General features: G+C 40.2%; 1 protein-coding gene across 2 annotated transcripts in view; it reads right to left on the reverse strand.

Moving 5' to 3' along the window:
* Window positions 1-8,308: 8,308 nt before the first annotated feature.
* Ppih (peptidylprolyl isomerase H) overlaps window positions 8,309-9,003 on the reverse strand; it is a 23,126-nt gene continuing 22,431 nt past the window's right edge. For both annotated transcript variants that reach the window (XM_048815611.1, XM_015485168.2), the window contains one exon: window positions 8,309-8,487. The gene's annotated coding sequence lies outside the window, so the exon portion shown is untranslated. The remainder of the gene's footprint in view (window positions 8,488-9,003) is intronic.

Here is a 9,003-nt window from a genome sequence, read left to right on the forward strand (position 1 = left end):
TTTATGGCTTCCCTATTGTCTTAATAGCTTTCAATTATATTATGGACTATTTACAGGGCTCAGAGACAGACCTACCAAGATGGAGTTTTGGTGATGGCCTCTCCAAAGCTCTACAGACTTTTAGTGTGAACTATACATTGAGAATTTTAGTTGCCAGGGACAATAGAGCACACCTGTAATCCTAGCCACCTGGAGGCTGAGGCAGAAAGGCCAAGTTCAAGGCCAGACTCAGCATTTTAATGAGACCCCATCTCAAAATAAAAATAGAAAGGGTTGGGTATATGGCTCAGTGGTTAAGCACACTTGGGTTCAATCCCTGGTGGTGTGGGGATGATGACAAACTCCAGAAGACTCTACTTCCTTATTTTTTAAGGCAACCTCATAATACCCATCCTTTTCGGGGGGTGGGGGTGGGGGGGTATTAGGGATTGAACCCAGAGGTCCTCTACCTCTGACCTATATCCTCAAATCCTCAGGTTCCCACTTAAGTTGAACCTTAGAGTCCCACTAAGTTGCCCAGGCTGGCCTCCCAAGTCACTAGATTATAGTCACGAGCCACCATACCCAGTAGATAATACTGGTTCTTACCTCACAGGCCATATAAAAACAAAAGATCCAGAAGTGAAGTAAGCTTCAATGTTCTTTTAATTCTTTAACTGCCTCAATACTAGTAAGAAAATTCTTTGTAATGCTAACCTGCATGCTAAACTAGAACTTTTCATGAAATATAGTAAGAAGCAGAAAGTCTTCCAACATCTGAGCAACTAGCAGTAAGCACAAAGGAGCTGCACTGACATGCTAGAGATCATATAAATCTTTCAATGGCTACGAACAGCTAGCCATTCTAGAAATGACAATTTCTAGCCATTAGAAATTACCTGTAACTATGTGGATAACCATCAAATTAAAGATGACTAAGGTCTATTTTCAGAGACAGTATAATAGCAGTTGGTATACATAAATACCAGAGCAGGAAAACTGACTTCAAATCCTGCTTACTATGTTTATGGGGCAAGTTAATCAATCTCTTCAGAGCGGAATACCTAAACCTCAAAAGCTTTGGTGATTAAATGAATTAGTTCATTTTAAGCATTTATACTAGATGACCCTGGTGTAAATTGTTAGCTATGTCTATTATTACCATTATCTTCCGGTGAAGGAAGTCATTAGTATGGGTGGGATTCCCATTTGGGAATTCCACTTGTAAACAGACTAAAACTGACCAGCTTGACTAAGTTTTATTATAAAGAGAGAAAAACTAAGCCTTCCTACAACATGGAAAATAAGTATGCATGCAGAGGCCATGTAGGGAATGCAGTCAGCCAAGTGACACAACTAAATGTGACACTGGTAAAAAAAGAACACAGGACATCCTAGAGGGTGGTAATACAGTCAGCTGGGTTTACTTATGTGGAAACACAGGGCCTTAAGGCTAAATGAAGTTCACATCTTAAAAACATGAAACCTGGATTGTATTGGTATTATTTCCAGAATTTTAAATGTTAGTGATTAATTCCAATTAAAAAAAAAAAAAAATACTACTGTCCCAAAACATCAGCCAGCAGGTTACCAGCTTGTGATCTCTACTCTACTTGATTTTCTTTGCTTCAAATTTCCCCCTCATTTCAAAACTTCATAATGACAAACTGGCATTTAAAGTACTCTGGAGAAAAAAAAAATCCTAATTCAGTTACTAAAATGCATGTCCCATTAAAGTTGTTATTGATTCATGGTAATCATAAATTTAGCAAATATGGATCAATCTTAAAAAGCTAAAATAAAAAAAAAAAAGTAACTCTGGGAGGAATGCTAATAAACTACTCAGATGGTTCAATTTTTATTTTGCCAACACAGCACACAAAAGAGAAACTCAATGAATTTCTTTTCAGAATTCCTAGATTACATGTCTAAACAACTTTTTTTTTTTTTTTTTTTGCTGTTCTTTAGCAAGAATCTGAAACCAGGAGTGCTATGTCTGAACTATACATCCCCAGCCCTTTTAAAAAAGATAGGGTCTAAGTTGCCCAGGTTTGTTTCAAACCTGTTATACTCCTGGATACCTAAATACCTCTCGGATAGGATTTTATTGTGTCACCATGCCTGACATAATTTCACTACTTTAAAAGTCCTATAAGCAGCTGGATGGTAGTGGTTGAGGCAGGAGAATTCAAAGCAAGACCCTGTCTCTAAATAAAATATGAAAAATGGTGGAATAAGATGGACATTATTACCCTAGCTACATGTATGACTGCACATATGGTGCAAGGCTACCTCTATACAATTAAGAGATGAAAAGTTGTGCTACAATTGTGTACAATGAATCAAAATGCATTCTGCTGTCATATATGCCTAATCACAATAAATAATTTTAAGAAACAGAACTGGGGATATGGCTCAGTGGTAGAGCGTTCCCGAGTTGAATCCCAGGTACAAAAAAAATTTCTGTAAGTTAGGAGGATTCCAAGTTCGAGGCTAGCCTCATAACTTGGCATGACCCTGTCTCAAAAGAGGTGTTGATCTGGATGTGGCTCAGTGGTTAAGTGTCCTGGGTTCAATCCCAGGTACCAAACCAAACACACACACCATTAGGAGAAAACGCTTTAAGAGCTATCAGTCAACATTTATAATGAAATGTCTTTTAAGGAAGGAAATTTACATAAAAATCCTGTATTTACCACCCTAAACACTGCATCCTCCCCCTTTATACAGTCTGTCTTCCTCCCTCAGAAGAGTAAGGTGTTTTCATGAACTGTTCTGCATTTTCCAAACAAATATCCATATTCCTTACAGAAAAAAAAAGAAGAGTAAGGTGTCCCCAACTAAGTCTGTGATCTGTTTTACTACATGAGCAACATCTAGAACCAACTCCTATTTTCATTAAGGCAAACCTCCCCTCACGACTGGAACTCATTCTACAATACCCTATTTAGGGTCTCAGAATCATTAAAAACTACTAATTTAGCAACAAGGCAAATTTTAATGAGTTAATTCAACAACAGTTCAGGTCAGGATAGTTCAAACAAAAGATCAAAAGCCAATTTACACTTAACTGGCCCTGAAGGATGAGCAACTGAGTTGCTTCAAAATCAGAATACTCAATGAACATCATCTCATAGAATAAATACTTATAAAATATAAAGAGCCACAGTATAAAATAAGTATGAAGAGCCACAATATAAAAATTTCTTAAATGCTCACAAAATACAAAAACTACAACTTATCCCCTCTAATGTGTACACAAGAGATCTGACTGCACTAGGTCAACAGCTAAATGCAGTTATTTTGAAGCTATGGTAGACAGACCATTCTCACCAACATCTGGTATTCCTGTTAAAAATGTATCATAACTGCAGGAGGATCTCAGGGATTTTTCATTTTCAACTCCCTTAAATTCAAAACTACTAGTTTAAGGATAGACAAGCAATGAGAATCAGAGTAGGGCATGAATACCAAATAAAATAATGTCTCTAAATAAAATATAAAAGATGGTGGAATAAGATGGACATTATTACCCTAGCCCAGAGATCAGTTAAAAAGTAATCAACAAACCAATCGTATTAAAAGTATTCCTTTCTTTCTCAGTACTAATCCATTATCAAAAAATTGATGAAAGATGTAGCTTTGGTCAGAAAGGCAAACAGTTCAAGGCAGAAAATCCCCCAAATTATGAAAATAACAAAATGTTTCCCCATAACTGAAAAATGTGGCAAACAGACCATCAAATGCCTATAATCTTTTTCCACAATACTGTGTGGTTGATTAACGCACGTTTTTTCATCAATTATGTCTGTCTCTAAAAGCCTGGTTGCCCATTTGATGTCCATCTCACAAACATTCTGTTACCCTTAAGCGTTATTTCAAACATCTAGTTGGTTAACACCTTCTAAAGTAAGGATGCAAGAAAAGAAAACGCTGAAATGGCGCCAAGTACCACACAGCTGTACAGCCAAGATTGCTACTGGCACTCGCGGTGCTCTACACCCATGCAACTGCACTACTAGCCTTGGCAGCCATCTTGGAAATGATGCCCGGCTCACAAGGGAGCCAACGCAGAGTGCAGTGAGCGAACTGCAGTTAACCACCGCTGTCGCTACAGATAATTCTTAGGCTGAATCTAACGATGTAGCTGGCGGCTTTGCCTCAAAGGAACAATATTAAGTTACCAGGGACTTAAGACCACTCTAATAAAGCTACAGCCAGAGTTAAAAAAAAATTCTATTCAATTAGCAGGATTGACACAAGGAAGTAGTAGAAATAAAAATTGAATAAGGAAAAGGACCCCCCCCCCCCGCAATTTACTCTACAGGCAAACAAAACCAGCTTTCTCTGGCCAAAGAAGTACTAATAGAAAACTCCCCCGAGGTATTAAAAGAGGTTTGAAATGGTAAACAAAGGCAATATAACCTTATGTAAAGATGACAAAAATCTCATGTCTTTGACTTGTCAAATCATGTTACTCCAAAAGGTTTAACAACGCGTGTGTACAAACACACACATACATATACATTCTTTAATTACAGGATCACATCCTCANGGCAGCTGCGGCTCCTCCCGGGGTGTGATGGTAACTAGGCCGGCGGCGGCGGTGGGGCTGCTCAGGGCTCTCTGGGGTCCGCTCTCCGCTCCCGCTACCGATCGAACTAGCGAGAATGGCGGGACAGGCGGGATAAGCCCTGCGATCGACCCGCCCTAAGCATTGTTCATTGGCCACCTGTACCGTCAATCTCACCACCTGACCCGAAATCATTACTTCTATTGGCTAAATCTTTATCACTCCTCTACGCTCATTGGCCTTTAGTCGGCTAATTCGGCCGACCTACAACCGTTCCAGCCTCCGCCGCCATAGAGACCGGAACTAGAATTAGAGTAGTCACCACGAGAACCATAGAGTACCGGCTAGGACGGCCAGAGAGAACGTGACTCACGAGGCTGCCGCCCGGGTGGGCGGGCTGCCTGTTTAGGGTTGTGTCCAGACTGAAGAAATGGCTTTGTGAGACACCTGGACCAATATCACCTGGCCTGACCTAGGGCTTGGAAAGGGTCAAATATCTCAGGCCCTTATAAAGAGGCGGCTTCCCTCCCTCTTTGCTCCAAGGCCTTTATCGCGGGGATTGAATCGTCTTTTCTTTAATGGCCGTGTGCTCACCGCACAGCACAGGGTTTCTGGAATTGACTTAAACGGATGCTCTCGATAAGCTAGTGCTTTTGGCGGTACAGTCACCTTGGAGGGACCACGCAGGCGCTAAGGCCGCCCCAGCTCTGCACAAATAGTATGAGCTGTGTACTCCGAAAACTGCCTTCTGGTCTATTTTTACCAGACCTGTAAAGAATGTGTCTGCCTTAAATATTCACGTCTTTTTTGTATCAGACACAAATCAGACTTAATTTCAACTCACGCTTATTGGACAAGTTTTTTTTTTTTCATTTTTATTCCTGCACAGCATTGTGAGATAAGGATTACTATACATATTTTACAAACGGTAAAATTGAGGCAGCCACCTGATGTTGCTAAAGTCACTCCCATTCATTCTTACTGAGTGTCTGCTATTGATTGGGGATGGAGTCCTTTGAAACATCCTGCCTTTTGATGGAGGCAGAAATTTAAACTCCCAACACTCCAGAGTTGCAAAAGCACATACCATCTTGAGAGTGGAAGCAGGAAGGTGGAGTGCTGACTTCAAGCAAAGGGAGGATTATGAAAGACTTGGAGCCAAAAGAGATGGGGCCCCAGGGGAAATGCAAATAAAGTAATTCAATAAAACTAGAATGAAACATCGGGTTATAGAGGTGGGTAGGGTCAATTTCAAATTAATTTGAAATCCTCAGATCAAGAGTGAGAGGGCAATTTTAGAGTTCTAAATGGGGAGTGCCATCTGAGAATAGATTGTAGAAGCAAGGAATGGAAGTAGGGAAATCAATTAGGTGGCTAATATAGTAGTATTTATCCATCAATTCCATCTATGCCTTACCATTCCACCTCCTAAAGGCCTCCCTAAATCAGTTCTAAAAAATTTGATATCAATCCAGTCTCTTCATTCTTCATGCCACTACTCTGGACCAGCACTATCTATTGCTTAGACCAAGAGTAGGCAAACTTTTTCTGTCAGGGTCAGTGTATGTATGTATGTATGTATGTATGCATTTGTTTTGCGGTGTTGGGGATCATTGTCATGGCCTTGCATATGCTAATCAAGCACTTGACCACTGAGCTACACCCTCAACTATAAATAGTAAATATTTAAAGCTTTGTGGGCCACTAGGTTCTAACTACTTCATTTCAGAGCCTGAAAGTAGCCATAAGTATGCATATGTTACATGCCACAAATATTCTTCTTCACTTTCAATTATTTAAACATCTAAAGACCATTCAAATTCTTAGAATGATCCATAGAAAAACAGGGAGTAAGATCTGGCTGCCAGCTGTTACTTCCAAACTCTTGACTTGGAGCATTGTTTTGTGGCCTCTTAACCAGGAACAGTCTACCTCTTTTTCTTGGAAGTACTGGGGATTAGACCCAGGGCCTCATCCATCCCAGGCAAACACCCTACCACCGTGCTACATCCTTAGTCCTTTGTATTCTGAGACAGAGTCTCACTAAATTACCCAGGCTGATCATGAATTTGAGATCCTCCTGCCTTAGCCTCTGGAGTAGCTGGGATTATAGGTGTACATCACTACACCCAGCTACCTATTCCTTATACTGATATTCCCCACTATAGCCAATGTTCTTTGGAAAACATTTGACCATGACACTATCTTACTTAAAAATTTTCCAGTGACTACCATTGCCCTTAGGATAGTCTAAATTCTTCACGTGGTTTACAGGGCTCTGTATGACTTCTCTAAACGTACCTCCCTACTCTTCTTTCACATTCCTTGTCCAAACTTCCAGGGGCTTTTTTAGTCATTTACTCCTTTGCACATACTGTTCTCACATCCTTTCTCCTCTTCTCCTTTGCTTACTTTTTCACCCTTTAGCTCTTGACACATATTACTAGGCTAGGAGTCCCTCCCAACACAATACATTGTACTGCTCTAATTAAATCTTGCCTACCAACCTGTAAATTCCTTGAGCATCTAGCCTAGTTCCTAACACGTTAAATGACATGGTGTAGAAAATAAAGAAGGTGCTGGAAGCAGAAGTTATCTTAGATAGCTGGGGATATAGGCATGTGTTTGTCTCATATATGCAAGGCCCTGGTATAGGGGTGGGGAAAAAAAGTCATCTGAGCAGCTGCACCACTAATCCAGGTGGGAAAATACTTTCAGGAATGATGTGTATGGAGAAGCAGGTGGATTCCAAACCTGATACTCATCTATTGAAGCTTCAGATGACTTTTGAATATTAAAAAGAATATCTTTCCTCATTTAAAGGCATGCCCTATAGGCTTGAGAGCTTTTCCCCAAAGTTGAGTTACAAAGACACTTAGAAAAGTGCAGTAGCACCCCTAAGAAGTGAGCAACTACCCTACATAACTGCTCTGAAGGGATGGCTTCTCAAGCAGAATACAAATTTTATAACCTTTGTCTTTAAAATGTTACTTAGAAAAGCATCATACTTACTCATCCAGTTATTTCAATCAGCTTTCTTCATGCTCAATGAGCATGACATGAAGATGAGTTGTTACACCACTGCAGAGATGGTACTGAAGTGCCACAGGACCAACAGTTCATGTTGAAATTCATCTCCAGTCCTGAAGTGGGAACTTGCTCCAGAGTTCTGCTAGTCCCCCTTGCCACCCTGAGAGCTCACACTATTCAGATATGCAGTGATCACACTACACGCAAATCCAGCTGACTGCCAATGTAAGGGGAAAGGGATTCATCCCAAGACTCTCCTTTGTAAGGTAACTTTCACCTTGTTCCCCACCTCTAACAGTCTTTGGACTAAGAACATAGTTCCTTCTTCCCCACCCTAATGTCCTGCTAATTCCAACCAATCTGTCAATACTTACCTCAGATGGCACCTCTTCCAAGAAATCATTTTTTAACCTATCCCCCTCACCTTTCCATTTTACTCACATTTTACCCCCACCCTCCACCCCTTGGGAGTCAATGGAGTGCTCTACCATTGAGCCATACCCCCAGCCCTTTTTTATTTTCCATTTTGAAAAAGAGTCTCACTAAGTAGTTAAAGTTTTCACAAAGTTACTGAGGCTAACCTTGAACTTTCAATCCTCCAGCCTCAACTTCCTGAGTCACTGGGATAACAGGTATGCACCATCATGCCTGGCCATCATAATCATTTAAAAATAACACACATGCACAAAAAATCAAATCAAAACAAAACAAACAAACAAAAAACAATGACAATACACAAAAACTCTTTATTTACAGTTGAAAATTTAAGCACGGACAATTGTAGTTCTGAATCTGTGATATTCCAGGGTCTCTTGATCAAACAGGGTCACAGCAGGCAGGAGTGCAAACACAGAGGCCAGTCCAGCTTATATGACTCAAGAACATCATCCAGAGCAAGGAATGATCTACAATGGCAGAGACAGGGAGGTCAGTAGAGGATGGGGAGATAAGCAGCTCAAGTGAATAAGAAAGCAATATTCATGACAGACAATGCTTCCAGCTGTCCTCTATACTTCTCATCCTCTTTCCCAAAGAGTATAACCCATCCAATTCTTTATCATAGGTCAAACCTTTAGTTTCCTATAGAGAACAAAATTATATATTGGATAGGAACCAAAAAAAGGATATTAATATTTATGGCTAAACATATTATCTCATTTTTACCCTTCACAACTCTATGCAATATATATTCTCTATTTGCAACGAGGCAAACTAGAATCCCAAGTAGCTCAATGACTTAACTAACATCAGAGTTAGTGAGACAGTGGTGGGACTTCTTGGTCTACTTGGCTCCTAGGCCTGTGTCCTTTTTATCAGGCTTTGATCACTCCCTGTGGAGCTCCTTCCTTACAGGTTTTGGTCCCAGGAGTACAGAGAAAGGAAAGCCCACCATATATATATATATATATATATATATATAT

Source organism: Marmota marmota, unplaced genomic scaffold, assembly GCF_001458135.2.
Source record: "Marmota marmota marmota unplaced genomic scaffold, marMar, whole genome shotgun sequence".
NCBI lineage: Eukaryota > Metazoa > Chordata > Mammalia > Rodentia > Sciuridae > Marmota > Marmota marmota.